Genomic DNA, 19,862 nt, shown 5'->3' on the forward strand with positions numbered 1-19,862 from the left:
TAAATATTTGAATGTCTTCCACAGTGGTGCCCTCCCTCTGTCGAATGCCTTTCATGACCCGCTTCAAGATGTGCATTGCAAGGGACGATTCTCGCGTGCCCATCCTTACTCTTCCTGTATCCAGTGACTTGGGGACTTTAATCCGGTGAGGACTTGTGAATTGTGTCATGGAATTCGCCCCAGATCCATGCAGAACAGATTCTCCCTTTCCCAGAACAGCCTGTACCAAAAGCTATGGAAGAGTTTATCAAGCACCAGACGGCTCCAAACCAAGGACAGAGATTGGAAGGATTTTCAAAGCTAAGTGCACCTGAGTTTTCTGTAGGTGGAGGGGTGAAGCGTGCAACCCCAGATTCGGGGACCTTACGGAACTGCACACAGAGCCATCCTTCTGGGCGACTTCATTTGCGAGTATATCTTGGTGGAAAAACCCTCGGAGTGAAAGCAACGGTTAATTAAGTACTAGATGATTTGTTGAAACCAGACATTATGACTACTGTACCAAAGAAGTCTCGGTACCGATCTGAGCAGACACACGCAGCGCAGGGATCGATAATAATGCATGTTCAGTATGAGCACATTACCCTCGGTAATTAGTACAACATCAAAAGCTCATGAGGTTATCAAGAACTGAAAGTCTGACAGGACAAGGCTTTGGTAGCGAGTATACAAAGAAGTCTGATAAACATTATAGAAGTGATCGAACGCCTTACGCATCATTGCCAAAGTAGTCTGAGCCTGCTAATACATTAATCCGATTAAAAAAAGTTTGATCCCTCTAAATAACTTTCGTTGCTGCTAGAAAATCCTTTTATTACACTAGCCAAGGTTTTAGTTTGACCTTTCTCCTGGTGCACAAGATCCTACTCACAAGCATGCCTCGCACCCGCCTCCTCCACTTTTCATGACAAATGTTCAAGCATCCAGGCATGCAGTATTTAACATTTACAACCAGTGAATTGATCAGCCAGCTCCAGTGGAAGTGCCTTGTAGCTGTGACGCGATCACTTTGCCTACCCTTTGGATTCTCCAGATCCCCGCTCCAAACCTGTTGAAATTGCAAACCAATCATCAATTCTGTTAAAGACAATGGGGGTCATTCTGAGCATGGAGGTAAGGTCCAAACCATGCCGGTAATGATTTACCGGCTTGGTTTTCCGCTCCATGCCATTCCAACCCCACAGACCTTAAATTACGGCACCGTAAATTACAATGCCGTAATTTACTTTCCTGGGTCACGCGCGCGCCCCACCATGGCGAAATTAACAGCATGGCGTAAACCGGAGCTGATTCCAAGTAAGGAGCACACGTAAATTATGGCCTCCTCAAGGCTGTAAAGTACCTTACCGGCATGGAGTACATACAGGCATCTCAGAGAAGGAGTAAAGAACCCTGAGCAGTGGGACCCAGAGCCACAGGTGCACACATGCAGTACAGACAGAGGCCAGGAGTCTGCCACAGCAGAAAAGGAACACACCCACACACCACCCCCCTCCCACACCAAGACGACACCAATCGAACAAGCAAGGCCACAACCACACAAACCCCTACAACAACACCACGCCCCCCCACTGAGGAGACACAGGGAATAGAAGGAGGGGGGAGACAGGCCCTGCATGCAGCACCAGTGCAGCCTCCGTTACCACTCCAGCAGCTCCCATGCACACGCAGCATGTCCGGCCGCTCTAGGAGAAGTCCTACCAGATAGACACCCCTGACCACCTAGACTGTGACACCGTCAACACCATATTGCGCCACAGACACAAGAAAAGCGAGCACTATACAAATGTACAGTGCCAACTCGGCACAAGTGATGGTGTTGCCTGTGCCCCACACCCATGCCAAAGGCACCCACCAGCACACAGTGGCATGTCACAACCGTCCTTCATGCGGCCACATATACAAGTGACGTTACACCTCCCCAAGCACACAAGGGTCCACCAATCGCCAACATGGACCACCCATGAGATACACAACAGTAAAGCTGGACCTAATGCAAATGGAGACATGCCAAATGACAATGGTGCCCCTGACAGCACCCATAGGTCGTATGTGGACCAGCTTGGCATGCACGTTGCGGACAGCAACTGCAAACAATACCACTCCCCCTACGTGCAGATGGAATGCAACGCTACCAAGAACCGCACACATGGGTGGGCCCAACACCAAACAACTGCACATGACTCAAAGGGCCTGCTGATCACCACGCCACCGCGCAACATGGCCCAACATGCAGGACGACCTTTCTGGCTGGCTGTTGAGTCGTCTGACTGTGTCATGCAAGTGCACTGGTGTCACGGGGTGGGTGCCCGCATGAACCAACTGCGTTGAAACGATGAAGCCATTGTACGGTTTTCACCCTGACACCAAACCTGCCACAGAACCAGTGCAACGGCACATGTGAACAGATTCCCACTTTGCCAGAACAAGGCACCCACATCACACTACATCTCCACCAACTGACAAGGGCTAAGCACACTACACCAGCACCACTCATTGGCGGACACCACAACCGTAAGCGCATATCAGAGGACACACTGCACATGCACAATGTGGCATCCCCCAGCCTTGCACCACATTGGAGACCCATCCCTGGGAGTGGAATTCACGTAGGGCAGCAGGGGTACGATAACACGTCACCGGCATGGCACCCCCATAGGAGTGTTGGGAATCACCATAGAATGGATCAGAGCAGGATGAATACCATGCTCCACAGACTACAGCCATCACACCAAAATAAGAATAAACACAGTACACAGCACCACAATGATCCGACGCCAGGACAGCAGCATGCTGTCATGCCCGCGCCACTGGCGCACGCATTTGCAACCATCATGGACTACTTGGTACTCATTTATCCTCCTAATACTCCTTGAACAACTCCTTTTCACGCCTTAGTCTTTTATTTCCATTTGCTCAACTTTGGTTCCTTCTTATTTTATTCAATTAACTACATTTACCATAATGCACCTGGCTGCAGTCCTCAATTCCTGGCTATTCTCATTCATCGTTATTGGGACCACAATCCCCAGAAGCCCTAGCGGCCAGTGCTGCTTCCACCTGCTCAGGACCAGAGAGGGAGGAGGCAGAATGTCTTCAGGTGTGCTGCTACATGTGCTGTCAATTAGCCTGCCTCAGAACAGGGCAGGGCTGAATATAAGCAGTTGCCTGCAGGAGCACAGTGTCTTGCTTCTTGAGTTCTCCCTGCTCCTGTTTGCCTTGACCCTTTACTTTGTATGCTGTTCCTGTTGCTGCTTAATCCTGTTTTGTTCCAGTGCCCTTTCCGGGCTCCCTGCCTTCCAGCCGATCACGCTCCGCTGCCTTCTACCTACAGCCCTTATCCTCTGGGCTTCCTGCCTTGCAGCCTGCACCTCTTCGCTGCCTACAGCCCTGCTCCTCTGGGCTCCCTACCTAGTGGCCCTATTCTTTTGGGCTCTCTGTCTGTCGCCTACTACTAATCTCTCTGTCCTGTTTTTCTGGACTCCCTGCCTTTCAGCCTACTACAGTCCTCCGCAGTCCAATACAGTTTGCCTGCACCTAGTGCCACTCTTGACTGCAGACTTGCTTCCTACTTTGCAGCCTTCTGTTTTCCTGACTGCTGCTCCTTGTTCTCTTCCTTGAGTCCGCTGTACTCCACCTTAGGTTATCTATTTCAGTCTAACTGCCTTTCCTTCATTTCCTTCTGCTAGATTGCTCATTGACTTCCTTTTCGCTGGATATATCTGTTCTTGTCTTCTCATGTGTCTTATGTAATCCCTTTGTACAGAGCTTGCCTGTTGGTTTCCGGCAGGCAACCTCTGCCCCTTCCCTTGTCCCGTTTTCAGTGTTACAGACACCCACTGCTGTTGTTCCCAGCCATGAGCATACAGCGTGGGCCTCTGTTATAGCAATCAGTGCAGAAGGCTGGATTTTCCTATGATTCGTGGAACACTCTTTCCCATTTCGGCATACACCCCAAGAGGGAATCCAGTTTGTTTGTACCTTTGTATCTTTTGCCCCTTTTGGCTCACAGCTACTGTTTCCTACTCTTCTTTCTTGTTGAACTTCCTGCTCTGTGTGCTTATCTGCTACCTCACCTCAGCACAGCCACCCAAACCCTACCTGGGTACCCTGTGCCACTCTTGACAGAGTGCCATTCCTGACACATGCAACAAAGGAACATGTACCTCAAGATGTCCACACCATCGTTCACGGACCATCGTGTAGAGACAACACCCCACTGCATTACATTTCATCGTACACATATTTGTGTCCCTGACCGTGCCCAATACATCCATGGACATGTCTAGATGGCCATCATAGAAACCCTGCCATTACATCCGAGTACTGTCCTGCACCATGACAGTCCACACACCAACCTCATTTGGCGACACATGCAGCTGTTGTTGGCTGTCCCTTGACAGCAAGCCACATGACCCCTGTCATGAACCCCCTGAACAGGGCCATGGGGCAACCAGACTATGGCCATACACGTGCATGCTTGTAGATGAAGCAGTCACCAGGCTTGCGTTATGCACATATGCTGACCCCTCCAATGATATTTGGTGTCAAATAGGCCCATGCCATATGTGCAGATGGACAAGAAGTGCATCCCTACGTGAGCGGCTATCACCCCTGACATGGTACTGCTACAACCACAGGACGATGCGGTGAAGGCGGAGGGTGAAGTGCCAACAAAGGTCCATTGAGGCTTTGCACTTGAGTGCCTTGTAATGCTCTGTACTTACAGTGGACAAGGTCTCCAGGACACAAGTCAGTAGACGGTGTTATGACATGGGCACACAGGTCAACGGATTCGTGCATACTTGTACACCATGCACTGGCAGTAGTCAATGAACAAATGTGCAATGATGAATGTCCACAACGGTTGAACTTTGCAACACCAATTGTGTATTGTGATAAAAAAAGGAAAACAAAATGGTGCTTCCATCAGCAAATGTCCATGCCCCCTCCCCCTCCCCCCAACTCCAGAACAAACCATCAGCCACCTCCCACCTACCCCCCAACTCCAGAACAAACCATCACCCACCTCTCCCCTCCCCCCAACTCCAGTGCAGTCGTCCCATGTAGGGTGTGGGGCCCACATGTGGCAGGATTGGCGAATGGCTAATGTCTCTTGCCCCCCTTGTCTGGGGGAGGCAAATCCCTGTGACGCAAGGAACGCCGAGTGCATTTCTCCGGGCTGCATTGCGTGGTCTCACTTGTCGCGGATGTGCCCTCCTCGGTATTGTTTTGGCCTGCCTCAAGGGCATTTGCAATGTGATTCAGGACATGGCATAGCCGGGTTGTGTTATCCGTCAGGGAGTCGCACAATCTGGTGGTGCAGTCAGTGAGGGACTGCCGCATTTCATTTAGTTCCTCATGTAGTTCTGCCCGGGCCTGGCGATTGTCCTCAATATAGTTATCAATGAGATCGCTCAACTGGCGCACTTGGTGCTGGTCATGGGAAGGGGGACCATCTGAGGATCCACTGGCACCAGCATGCCCTGCAGGGGGTGGTATGGGTGGATTTGGGGGAACGACGTCATACCCCTGCAGGTCAAGTTCAACACTGTGCACAGGTGATTGTGCATCCCGGAGTCACTGCATGACGTAAGGGTCACGGGGTATGGCTCCGGCATGTGCATGCTGTCCTGGTCGTCCTCCAACATGGGCCCCTGGATGGGTGGCGGGCTGGGCTCCCACTCATCCGGTGCGGTAGCAGCAGCCTCCCCTGAGACGCTCGACTGTGCTGAGCTAGGGGTTTGCACAGTTTCTGCCGCCGATGCTGGGTGGGTTGCTGGTCTGCCAGCTTCAAGTGGCCTTTCCGTAGGCTGGGGGGTGGGTTTTTTGGCTGCTGGCTTTGGCCTGGCTCTGCCAGTACCCGCGGAGGTGCTTGGGCGGCTTCCTTGGGGCGCTGTGCTGTCATGGCCTCTGCCTGTGGGGGTAGGAGAGAGGGACAACATTAGTGTATGTGCAATGTCCTATTTGCATACATGGTTGCATGGACATTTCGGTCATTTACGGTTTGTTCTGTTTGGGGGGTAGCTATAGCAGTGGTACATGTGCATGGTGATGACATATACACATGTCTGGGAGTGATTCATTGTGCCGTGTTCATGTACATTTTGGCTGCTACTATGCCTACCACGCTGGACAATGTGCATGATGGCCTGTGCAAGTCAATGCACTATGGTAGATGTGCGTTATGTACTCGCACTTGGCCCAACATTAGGCGGCACTTGCCTCAGCATTTGTTGGATGGGAGGAGGGCAACACGAGAGGGTGCCTTCGATGGGTCAGTTTACATCATGCAATGGACATTGGCAGTGTACACTGTCGACACTCACCTCCTTCTCCAGAAGTCGTTCCCCCGCACTCCATGGTCCCCACGCCCTCAATGGATTCCGTGCCAATGAGCTCCGCACAGGTCTCCTCCCAGGGCTCGAGTTGTACTGCGGTGCTTGGCCCACCTCCCGTCTGCAGGGCCTGGCTGCGGTTGCTGGATAGGAGGCCCCGCACCCGCACCCCGCAGGTCGTCCCACCGCTTGCGGCAGTCCCGGAGGGGGTGCGGGGGGTGTTGCCAACAGCGCTCACCCTCTGTGCCAGTTCCGCCCAGATGGTCTTCTTGTGGAGGGTCGATTCCCTCCACATGTCGCCACTGAAGACTACATCAGCATGCTCTGCCAGGTGGTCTACCATGGCCTGGAGTTCATCGGGGCAGAATCTCTGCTTGCGGATGCGATCCGCCGCCCTTTTTGGTGCTTTCGGCATGTCCTGCGGTGCCTGATCCGGTTCCCGACTTTGTTTCCCTCACAGGGCTGCTGGCGGCTGCGGATGGCAATGGATTGTGTTTTTAAAGAAGGCCGCCGCTCTCCTTCCCGTTCCTGTGCGATGTCGTAATTTCCGGTTCCTTTTTTTTTCAGTTACCGTAATTTACGGTCAACGTAAATTACGGTCAACGTAATTTACGGTCACCGTTATACTTGCTTACAGGGTGGTGTTGTACTTTACATGTCGCTGCATGCCGGTAGGGGTTTTTCGGGGGGTTTTGCGGCAGGTCCCGCGGTCCTTTTCCGGCATGGCAGAAAACGCCTGTCCGAGAGCTCGGAATGGGTCGTAATTTTCGACCTACAACCAGCACGGTGTCGGACTTTACGCCATGCTGGAAAATTCCGATACTTACCGGCATGCCTCGGAATGAGGCCCAATGTTATCAGAACACTTTGTAGAAGTTCTAGCACAAAAAATAAAGGAGGAATGATCCCCTCGTTTACATAAGGCACCTAATGCAAGTTTTAATGAAGCTCACATTGTCCGTTTTTTATGCAAAATCTACTCAAAAGAAGCCTAGAGTAGTGGAAGATACTACAGACACTGAAGGTGAGGAGGAAGTGCCTTTCCCTACAAAAGACATTCCACAAGGCTATCTCCAAAGTCAGGCAGGCTCCAGAACTGCTTCCTTCTGACAACCAAAGGCAAGGGGCATCTTGCTAAACTTCCTACTCATCCATCACGCTATCAATGTAGATTTCAGTTGCAGAGTAAGACATTTCAGCATGGTCTAAATCTAACTCTGATCCTGTGATGTCTAAGACTTTCGGTGTCAATACAAGATTCCCAAAAAGGATCTTTTCATTATAATAGCCAACTTGCCAGACCAGCCTTTTGTAGTTATGGTAGCATTGGGTACAAACATAAAAGGACTTGTTCCTTTCCCTAATCCAATTTTGGACACGAATGATGAATTTTGTCCCAACAACGGTGAAAAATCCTTTATCATCGCCAGGATGCAAAAAAGACAAATGAATGCTTACTTAGCTGGAAAAGTTTGAATGTTTTACTTAATTTCTACCTTCAGATGTGATTGATGAATGTTCATTCTGGATTTCAGAAGCTAGGGCAGACACATTGCAGCATCTGCAAGATAATAAGTACATGACAGACACTGCACTATGAGCTCTGAATAATGCAGTATGTTTGAGTAGGTACACATGTCTTTCAGCTATGTCTTGACACCAGGATACTCAGGACAAAGTCCTAGACTAACAGCAACACCCTTTTCCACATCTCCACTGATGAGGTGTTGGAAAAATGTAAGTTTAGTGTTATGGTTATTTAAATCCCTTAGCTCCATCTTGATGCAACCACCTAGCAGGGTTTCAACAGCTGTGCTACAACATTTACAAGCAAAGGCAACCAGTCGGTGCCAACACAAAACCTTGCGTAAACCCATGTTACGAGGAGGAGATATAGGCGTAAATCGAAAACAAAGACCATTTGACTTTCCTGAGGGGATGCATCCACTTATTCCATCAAAATCAAAGTTCATGCATCCCCAGTCGGAGAAAGGCATACAAAACTTTTGAACCAATAGATAACAGCTGAACCTTCCGTCCTTTCTATTCTAGAGACCGGTTGTTTCCTCCCTCTTACCGCAACCCAGTCTGCTTCACCACCACTTGGGCTGAAAACATCCAGGACCTTCTGCAATAAAATCAAAAACTTCTCGAAATGGGGGCAATAGAACTAGTCCCTTCTGCAACAAAATCAAAAACTTCCCAAAATGGGGGCAATTGGTAGTTGTGCTGTTATGTCTCCCAGTGTTGTTATTTATTCCTTATCTGAATGACTGGCTGATAAAGAGGTGCCTCCCCCGACCCCACCCCCAACTTAGAAATAAGACCCAACCTTCAGAAGACTTGCGAAGTTCTTTCAGATCTCGAATTCTCCTTAAACATAGCCAAATCAAACTTAGTTTATTCTCAGAATATCCAGTTTATAGGAGTGATTTTGGACTTGCTGTTGAGCAAGACCTTTTCTCCTCAATATGGGATTTAGTTTATATAAAAAATACTGTGACAGTGTATTAATTTTGAAGAATACTGGTTTTGGAACTTTTCATATTAGCCTTAAAAAAGCCTTCTGGGTGAAACACAAGGCCAAGATGTCTGATATGTATGGTCTTTAAATATACATGTTAACTATATAAGACTGCTTAACCTTTATGTTGAATTAAACTTTATGAATTTCATAATTTGTAGTTTTAAAGGTATATTATGTCTAGCTATAATAGAGATTACAGTAATAAAGGAGGGATTTAGTATTCATAATAACTTGATTTGAAGGCTATTTGCCTGGAGCTCTTAACAGAAGGTCTTTTTTCTCTTTATTTTTTTAAATGACACAGGGTTGTTGGTCATAACCTTATATTTTAAGCAGCCTCATACCGTTTTGAATTCAAGTTACTCTTCTTACTATCACCTACCAGGCGCAGTGAGATCAACTTGCAACTCCTTTTCCTTCAATTTATAATTTTGCTAGTGGATTCCTTCTTCCCCCGATTTCTCTTCTTTGATAATCTCATCCGCAGCTTTTCTTCAGAAACTTTTAAGCCACCTGGGGCCACAGCATGGCTCTGCATCGGCTCTACCCGAAGCCTCTACGCGCTCTGTGCCAGACATGACGTCTGGACCAGTATATATTAGGCTCCGCGACCTCAGTTCCTTTTTTCTACACTTTTTATACTCTTTGGTAACACTACTTACTTTCAACAAGAAAATGCCCAACCTGCTCAGGCACCAGGTCTCAAACTTAAAGTGGATTGCGGCCGTTAGATGTCGGTTTTCGGATCCCCATCATATATGTTTATATTTCTTGGAAAATAACTGCATCAACGATTGCAGGTCATGCCAATCCATGCACCCCAAGGCCCTCCAGTAAAGGGCTGATAAATTCTTCACCTACCTCGGCAAGGAATTGGGTGAGGGTACGCAGTCTTGGTCGAGGCAGCGTGGCATTGAGTGGCTCTCGGAGCACAGGTTTCCCCTAAGAAAAGACAATAAGAAGAAAAAGCAGCTAAAGAGGTCTCGCTCCCGTGGCAGTTCCTCACAACATCATTCTTCTTCGTCCTCAAAGAAGAGGAGCCAGGTACCGTTTCCCAACAAATCCTCCACCCAGGAGGATTGGAAGAACTTCCACTTAAATATGCTTGACATCTCCGCCAAGGCCCCAGCACCGACGGCTTCAGCCTCAGTGCCAATGGCACCACTGACTCCAATGGGGCCTACTGCATATCCCCCAAACCAGCAGGGCATCCGCAGTGGAACACTCCTGGACGCGTATGGGCTTAGGCCTGGACTCCAAGGTCGATGATGTCTCCCAGTACGACACAGTCTGCCTTCAGGCATCCATGCCTCTGCACCTGTTCCACCCTCGTCTTTGACTACATCAACACTGATCGGCATCTAGTGCACCAGAGACCCTCTGAAGTGCGCCCCTCTTCAAATGAAGCAATTTATGTAAAAAATGTGTCAAATCTATGATGAGAAAGGTGAGCAAATTCTCTTTGGTTTGAAGCTATTGGGCTCCATAGATGAGAGGGACTTCTTGGAGGACTTTTATAAGGAAGGTGAAGACCTCAGATCTTCAGGAGGCCAGTGGTCTTGACATCGCCCCCGAGCTGGATCTCCTACCAGCATCGACTCTGGGTAAGCCTCAGGCATCTTTCAGAAGGTTGATGACAAAGGTTGCTGATACCCTGAGGTTATCGGCCCCATCCAGACCAAAGGTCCAGTTATCAAACATCTTTGCTGAAGTACCTAAGAAGGAGACTTTGCTGCCATTCAACACTGCAGTGGAGTCAACAGGAATCTTGCAAAGAAGCATTGTCCTGCTCCCTTGGACCCAGCTTTTTTGTCCACTCATGCCTCCCCATAGAGCTTGGTGGTACAGGTGTGACTGCAAATTTGAAGTCGTCCGCCTTTCCCTTCCTCCTTCCTGACAAAGAGAGCAAGAGACTGGACGCCTGGGGAAAGAAGGTGTTTGCATCAGGCAGCCTGGCCCTCCAGGCATAAATGCCTCCTGGGCCCTGGCAAAGTTCTTTTTTGTTTTTTTCGTCTACAGTGGCCAGTGCAGTGGGCCAGATCACTGAAGGGGAGGGGACATGAGAGAAGGGTTTTTGGTTATGGTTAAAGACAGCAGGGATGCTTACTGCCAGATCCTGTAGTCGGGACTCGACACAGCTGTGTCAGGCATTTCATGGCACAGTGGTAAGGCATCATTCCTAGATGAGGGCATCAGGATTTGCACAAAATGTGCAAGCAAATCCTCTGGACATGCCCTTTGGCGAGCAGAACCTGTTAGCGGTATAGCAACCCTCTGCTCCATATATACAAAGGGTCAGGAAGTTCACCCTTCTGCCTCCTATACCCCCCAGGGAAAAGGTCAGATGGCCCTGGGAGACTGCAAGGTAGACGCTTACCAAGAGGAAGAGGCAGAGGTGCCCCTAGGGGTGTAACGACAGTGGCTACTGTCCTCCCAGCCACTCAGGACACAAAACTTCTGTGACACATTTTGCCACGAGTCCCCTGTGGGAGGAAGATTTTCCCTGTTCATCATGAAATGATCTCTACTATGACCAATGCTTGGGCCACACAGGTCGTTCTGCAGGGTTTCTGCCTCCCTTTCACTCAACCTCCTCCAGAACACTTTCCTCACACCACCACATTGCCTCTGCACCCCATCCTCTTAGAGGAGGTATGCAGCTTCTCCCAAAGAGCGTGATAGAAGTAGAACTGCGCTCAAAACTAGGTAAGTGGTGGTATTCACCTTTTTTGTCTAGTCCCGCATGTGTCCAATACTGGATCTGAGGCTTCTGAATTTGTGCCTGTGAAAGGACATATTCAAGATGGTAACTCTAGCCGAGATCCTCCAAGCCATCCATCTGCAGTACTGATTGGTGTCACTGGACCTTCAGGATGCCTACTTCCACATACCCATTCACCTGGAGCACAGAAATACCTGAGGTGTGTTGTTTGGTGAACCTCACTACCAGTTCAGGATCCTATTGCTCGGTCTCTCTTTGGCACCAAGGATTTTCACCAAGCTGAAAGTGATAGGGGCATGCCTCACGCGGAAGGGCATTCATGTTTTTTCCCTACCTCGAGGACTGGCTCATCCAAGCTCACTGCCCAGATCAGGCTTCAGCTCATGTGTTCCGCACGTGCAGCTTGTTGCACAGCTTGGGATTTTCCCTGAATTAAAAAAAGTCCCATGTTTCGCCATCCCAGTCCCCCCAGTTCATCAGGGCAATCCTGGCACTCATGGCAGGGCCTTTCTGCCAGAGGACGGAGTGGTGAACATCTCTCAGATGTTTGTTTGTTTGTTTGTTTATTAAATTTCTAATGCGCACCAGACCCAGAGGTAACAGGGCGCAGCAACAAGAAGGTACAAGGCTTACAAAGTTACAGAATGGGTAACAATATGACATAATAAATGTAATACAAGACAATGTGTAGATATGAACATTCAGATAAAATAAAATTCCAATACAGTTAGTTCCAACAATAATGTACAATAATTTACAGTGATGGGTAGTGACTTGTGCGGAGTGTAGTGTACAATTGTCTCAATTTACGCTAGCCTTCAGTCGGGTTGAGATGGGTGATATAACTCTTTCTAAAGTGTAGATAAGGTTGGTCAGCTCTCAGCTCGTGGGGCAAGGAGTTCCAGAGTTTAGCGGCCTTCACAAGGGAAACTGTTAACGCCAATCTTGGTAGATTTGAATCTCGGTACCACAAGACAATTTGTATTAATAACTCCAGTAGGCCTGTTAGATGGTACTTGTCCTTCAATAACAAGGACGAATTCCTACCTCAGCCTTTCTAGGTCTGCAGGGTCTCATTGCCTCTTGCATTATAGTGGTTCCTGAGACTTTACCACCCGTTAGGTTGCTTCCGTGGCTGCTATGTTCCCAATGGTCAAAGTTTCAAGGTCACATGTCAGATCGTCTGAAGGGATCGAGGTGAGTTGCTCAAGACCTTAAATGGTGATCCTTGAAAGACATCCTAGTGAAAGGTGCATTGTTGCATCAACCCTGGCCTCAGGCAATGGTAGTCGTTGATGCATCTCTGAAAGGTGGGGGCGCTCACATGTCCAACCTGACTTTGCGCGGACTGTGGTCTCCCTCAGAGTATCGGGCGCTCATCAATTTACTGGAGTTGAAAGTGATCAGGCTGGCCCTCGCTTGTCTGCTCCCCTCTGTGAAAGAGAGATGTGCACTGATTCTTAAGGACAACACAGTGGCCATGCACTACCTCAATAAGCGGGTGGTGTAGGGATATTGCCTCTTTACAGAACAGTAACACCTCTGTGGTTCTGGGCCCTGGCGAGCTGAGCCTCCCTTGTGGCTGCTAATCTTGCCGGAAGAGAGAATGTCACAGTGGATACCTTGAGCAGACAGACCTTGGCCTCCCACAAGTGGGAGCTCTGCCAGAAAGTGCTGGAGGAGATTTTCTCCCATTGGGGGACTCCTCATGTGGATCTCTTTGCGTCCACTGTGAATAGGAAGTGTGAGTTATTCTGCCCCAGGGAATTTCCGATCAGGGAGCTCTGAGAAACGCATTGGCGGTCAACTGGACTTTCGTACACCTTTAAGCATTCCCACCGATCTCTGTCATTCTGCTGGTTCTCAGGAGACTGCGCCTGCTCGGGACCAAGTTAATCTTGATCACTCCGGACTGGGCACAGAGTATGTAGTAACTGGAGTTGCTGGACATGTCCATCTGCCCTCCGTGGTGCATTCCAAGGGGAGTGGATCTGCTTTCGTGGTTGGGGGGATGAGTCCTCCAACCTTAGCTCACCAGCCCAAACCTTCATGCTTGGCCCGTGAGAGGCTGAGATATAAGGAATGGGACTTGTCAGGCGACACCCTGTATGTGCTTCTCGCAGCTCTGAGACTGCCACTAAGTCAATTTGTGCTTGTAGATGGTGTAAATTGTTGGCTTTGGGAACCTATATCATGTACTCTATCCTCTGGAATTTCTGCTGTTTTTAGCTGGGGCAGGCTTGCAGATTGCACTGTGAAGTGATACCTAGCCACTATCTCGTTTTTTAAAAGGCTTGTTCTTCACGATCCCCATAGTGATGCAGTTTTTAATAGTTATTGTAATGGATGTTCCTCCCAAGGATTCCTCATCACCCTCCCTACCTGCCCCACAGGCTGATAGCTAGTACACATTTGGCTCTGTTGTTGATCAGCATTAAAATGCTAGGAAAAAAGGGTGGATCTGAGGTCGCAGTTTACGGTGCCCCAATATATATTAACCCCCAACATCATGTGTGTGCAGGGCGTATGGAGGCGTAGGTCATAGCCAACGCAGAGCCATGCTGCACCCCATGGTGCTGGACAAGTTTCCAAAGAACAGCTACACTGTCTATGGTTTTATCAAAGATGAGAAATCCATGGGAAGAACATCCATCAGAAAGAATGTTACTGAGAGGTAAGTAATTTGTTAATCACTGTGACGAATCTGAGGATGTTAACCATTATTCCCAAGGGGTAACCCTTTCCCATGGGGACAGGGCAGTGTGTCTTCAGAACAATACTGCCTCTGGGGGTGGTACACCGATGGAAAATCACCTGGGGTGGGAGTTCCCTTATAGGATTGGGGACAATCATCAACCAAGAACACGGCATCACCCCGCTTGTAGCACAGCCAACCCCTTTTACAATTCCAAGTCCTTCTGCCCCTTCCCCGGATGCAGCTAATATATACCGTTATGAAGTTCCCAAACTAACTTACATGACAATACTGGGGGACCCGATAACACAAAATGTCATGGATGTAGCCAAATCAACATACATGACAATATTGAAAACCCAGACAATATAAAGTATTATGCATGTAGCCAAACTAACCTACATAATAACAGGGAAAAACCAGACAGCACAAAATATTTTGCATATAGCCAAACTAACCTGCTTAACAGCATTGAAAAAACAGATAATAGACAATGTTGTGCATGTAGTTGGAAAGATGGTACTGTAAAGAAGAAGATTAACCGAACAAGCTGTCTAGTTTCCAAAGGCCAGCGAATGGCTCTAAGGAATACACCAGTCCAACATGGGAGTTCCAACTTAGTTCACCCTCAGGCTCAAATGTAAGTATCAGAGAGATGCGAGAGAGGGAGAGCCGCCCCCCGAAGAGGAAGAGCTGGAGCCAGAACGGTGCAAGAGACGAAGCACAGAAATAACAGAACGCGTGACCAGAGAGAAGCCTTAGCCTGCAGGGATGCTGCAGGCCCCGCTGGATGCCTGAACGCTGCACCAGAGCCTCCTGGAAGGAGACAGCTGCCCGGGGACCACAGAGACCATCAATAAGGAGGCAAGCAGGTACACAGGTCGCCCAGGATGCGGGGGAGCCCAGGAGACTCAAAGCTGAAGCCACAGCAAACATAAATACAACGTTGTTGTATTTATAAATACTGCAGTATTGTTGTATTTGTTGTATTTGTAAATACTGCAGCATTTACAAATACAACAACGTTGTATTTCTGACTGCGGCGGCTTTTGCTTTGAGTCTCCTGGGCTCCCTGGTGTCGGGGAGCCCAGGAGACTCAAAGCGAAAGCTGCCGCAGTCAGAAATACAATGTTGTTGTATTTGTAAATGCTATGGGATTCTTTCTTTGTTTCATTTCCTCACTACTACTATCCGCCTACTACACTTCTGCCCACTACTACCCTCCTGCCACCAACACTTTTCCCCTCCTCCCACTGCTATTACTTCTCTCCTCCCAATGCTACTACTTTCCCACTTACTACTTCCCTCTGTATCATTCACTTCACATTCATTCACACCTTACACTATGCACTTCAACTCACTCGCCACACAAACACACACACTTAGTCTGCAGAACCACACATGCTCTTAAACTTATACCACACCTAATTCAACAATCTCCTCCACAAGCCACCACTCCTTCCTTCCTTCCTCTTGCTGTTCTTTTGCTCATCCTCCACCTCTAAATTCACCCGTTAAACTAACAAACCCTCCTTTCAATATCCATCCCCCCTTTGTGATTGGTCATCTTTCTCATGCCAATCTGGGCTGTTCTCTCTGCCCCAGATTGTGAATGTGCATCTGAAAGCTGCGATAAGGGGTCTAAGCTTTGACTCCGGCTTCCGCTCTGGCTCGCAACATACTGTCCTTTGCTGCGCACCCTATTCATGTCAACAGTAGTGGTTTGTGCTACTGCCTCCTTGATGTTCTAGGTGGGGTTTGAACATGTCCCTGGTGGTTTAGTGGGTCCTGTTGCCTGCATAGGCCCCTGCCGGTGTTAACCGCTGGTACTGCTTCATCCCTGTGGCTGGTGTCCATGCTCACGGCTCTTTTCAGCGGCTTTCTCTCTCATTCGCTCAGTGGCTCCAAGCTGCCTTTCTTTACAGTTGAGTTAGCTCAGGAAGTCTGGATGATTTCTGTTGCTGGAGATTTCTGTCTCTGATACCCTCTATTGCATGAATCATGGCGTATCGAAGTGGTTTTCTTTTCAGGTTATTTACCTCTGTTAGTTCTTCTTGCACTGGCACTTTCTGAAATCAAAGAGAAGCCCATGCATGTATTTGAACTGAGAGGCAAGGCTGGAGATAGTGGTTTGCAAAGACACATTCTGGAACAGGGGGAGGGGAAAGGATTATGAGTCTCCTTTTCTAGGGCCACCCCAGTTAGGAGGGCTTCTGAACTTTCCCAGTACATTTTACCCTTGCTTGAGAGGGGTTCTCATCCCCTCTTGACAATGACAAGGTACTGGCCTTGTCACACACTAATTATCAGCTATTGCGGCATACTTAAAAATGATTGGTCTTTTTCTCTTTCCAGGGATGCCATTAAGCATCACTTTGTGGGTTTCTTTACGTTCACCCTCCCATCAGAAAGCCTACTGCTAGCCTGGATCTGAATTTGACCCCCACAACCTTTTTGGCGGCTATAACCATAACCAGGGGCATTGAAGAGTTTTAGGTTCTGTCTTGCAAAGAGCGGTAGCTCACTATTCCTAAAATCAAAGTTACTTGCTAACTCTTCCATCCTACCTTCCCCAAATGGTTACTGACTTCCATCTTAGAACAAACTAAACCATTTAGATGCTCAAACCATCTCTTTGCAACTTATGTTAATATGCATTTATACTGTGCCAAAATCACCACCTTGGTGTTATCAGAACGCTCAGGCTTTTCTGTGAAGTGCTGCACTGTGCCTCCACTAGGGGTTTCCAGAACCTAGTCTGCTGGAAGATGAAAATGAGTAAGGGGAAGATAAGAGTACGGAGAAGTGGGAAATGGATGCTGCGAATGGAGGGAAGGTTACAGCGGGAAGAATGTTTTGTGATAGCATGGGTGTGTGTCATTCCTTTTAGGTGGACCATGACTCTGCAGAAGGGAGGAGAGAAATATGCCCGAAAGTGTTGTGATAATTGGGGTTGTGCGTCCAATGCATATTTGGGGAATTGTAAGTTAGTACACAATGTAATGGTAGGTACATGAGGGTTTTAAGTGTGTGCTTGGTTATCCTGTAAGTTTGGTAGCTTATTTGCCTGGGCATCTCTATACTTGTGACCCTAGGTCAAACTCCAGAATGATAATTCTGTGACTGCCAAGCAGACCCAGGAGTGGCATAGTCGAGCATCGACTGTGTATGAAGATGAATGTTGTTGGTAACAGAAGGAAAGGTAATGGAGTGGTCAAACTGGTACAATGAAAAGAAAAGGGCCTGTCAGCTTGATGTCAAAAAGGTTATTATTATTGTTATTATTCCAGGGCATGTCACGCTAGACTTTTTTTAGTTCACAGTGACACAGTGTGGTGCTTTACCTGAAATTAGCCTATCAAAGAACAATAATACTTCTATAGTGAGAAACGATATCCTGTGCTCATTAGACTTTGTGAAAGACAGGGCGGATGTTCCACCAAACAGGCTATGACGATAAGGGCCTGATAGATACCTGACCTTTTGTATGTAGTGAGAGACTGGAACCCTGTTCTCATGTTATGTTTCTATGCTTTGACTGTTACCAGGAGCTATGGCACACTTTGTGCAACACTTTATTCTAGGGTAAGGCCACCGTATGATGGGCTGTCCCCTAGCAAAAAAGCCTCTAGCGCTTCCATTGCTAGATGGATTGTAAATAGTATCTGCAAATAGTATGAGTTAAAAGGAGAGCATAAGCCACTGGGTCTTGGGTGCTTTCCACTTGGGCCAAAGCAGAATTGGGGGCCTTCCTAAGGCACAAGGCTGTAGCTCAAATTTGCAACGCTGCCACTTGGGCACTCCTCTAACTTTAACTAAACATTATTCTTTGGATACTACTCTAGGAAGGATGTTCTGTTTGGTCACTAAGTGCTTTGCAACCTTTTTGCTTGAAGACTGGTCAGGTACATGCTACTTCCTCCTCAACCTCCCTTTTGCTGTACTTCTTTCTTCATAGTCTGTTCTCAAGAAGTTTGGAAGCAGGGAGCCAGAGAAATTAAAAGTTACCTTTACGGTGATTTAGGTTCTCTTAGTCCTTGCTTTCCTTCCTTCACAACCCCCATCCTAATATCCCGTGGGGCATATACGGTGCCTCTGCAGTTCCACCTGGTGAGGAGACTGGGGGAACATTTAAATCTGGGGTGAAGCGGTTGATGATATAAGAGTAGAGGGAGCAAGGCCAGCGCGTAGAGGGTGACACAGGCATGTGTGCCTCGTTTGGTTCAACAAACTTTCTTAAACTGGCAGAATGTCTTTTGGATCCAGCTTTTCCGGCCCGCCTACAAATGCAGGCTATCCCAACTAGTTAGGAAGGAGGGGGCAGCAAGAACTGAGAGAACCTGAATCACCATGAAGGTAGTTTTTCATATTCCCAAGATTATTTTCGGGCTTTGTCTGGCATAAAAAGTCATACTATTATTAGCAAAACCTATTGTGGAATCAAAGCTGTTTCCAGCCAAAAAGATCTCTAAACTACTAACCTGACCAGTAAAAACAGAAATGATCATGTTCAAACATTTACCCCTAAAGTTTGCGAGTGTTGCATTCATCACGACCACTATTTACTCTACTCACACGAATTCCCGCCTCCACGACCTGCCCACCTGGGGTCCCTCTGCCAGTCTCACCTACTGGGCCCTTTGCCTTATATCTGCCACTGAAGAAGGGGGCCTGGAAGAACTGATGGAGACTTAAAAAGAGGCAGGACACCTCGTGTGTTTTAATGTGCGTTTGATCAAACTGGGGGACGTGGCGTCGGTTGGGGGCCATATTTTTGGGAGCAGTGGCTTACTCCATGCACGTGCAGATGATTCATGTTGATTGCACCGGGGCAGGATGCAATACAGAGGACTGATACATATACATTATAAAGTGATTGGCTATTGATGGTCCGTTATCAACAAAAGGGGTGTTTTCCACTCATGGTTCTGGGAGACGTAAGAGGCAGCCTGCTCATGGCTCTTGCCTGTAATATCACTTGGGACCCCTTGGTGGAAAACATCTTTGTTATTGGTACATACCTATGTACAGTAATGTATAATAGCACATGAGAATCGTTTTGACCTCCACTCAGCCAGTTAAAATGTTCAAAGTGAAGTCGATAACTACTGGTATTGACTGCATTCTGAACATTCGGAATTTAAAAGCGGGCAGGAAAACTATATTGCAATAATTCAAGTATTATGTCCTTCAACAAGACACTTATTCTCTAAAAGAACCTTTTTTTTACTGCAATTTCCTATGTAGCACGTAAACAAGAAAGTGAAAAAAATGGGAATATGCTTTCACTTTCTTATAAGGCAACCGTTTACTTTTATACAACCCCATAATGCATGCTCGTGTTAAAACCGCTCCAGTTTAACCAAGTTTGCAATTGAAATGCTTAATGTACGAAAACAAGCTTGTTAATTAAATACTACTGAATACAAGCACATTTAATTTAGTAGCTTAGTTTGTCGATTTACTTCCTCATTATTAAACTAACGTTTTTTAGTTCCGCTCCAAAGCTCCAAAACAGAAACATGCATTCCCGCTACCATTATGTGCTAATAGCCTTGTAGATCTTGGAAGGGGCAATTA

The 19,862-nt window shown here is 47.7% G+C and overlaps 1 protein-coding gene across 6 annotated transcripts in view; it reads left to right on the plus strand.

Annotated features, from left to right (window-relative positions):
* Positions 1 to 19,862, plus strand: part of GTF2IRD1 (GTF2I repeat domain containing 1) — a 1,038,761-nt gene that overhangs the window by 422,741 nt on the left and 596,158 nt on the right. The gene's annotated exons all lie outside the window — the stretch shown is intronic.

This window comes from Ambystoma mexicanum, chromosome 9 (assembly GCF_040938575.1).
Source record: "Ambystoma mexicanum isolate Mex_15411 chromosome 9, UKY_AmexF1_1, whole genome shotgun sequence".
NCBI classification, from domain to species: Eukaryota; Metazoa; Chordata; class Amphibia; order Caudata; family Ambystomatidae; genus Ambystoma; species Ambystoma mexicanum.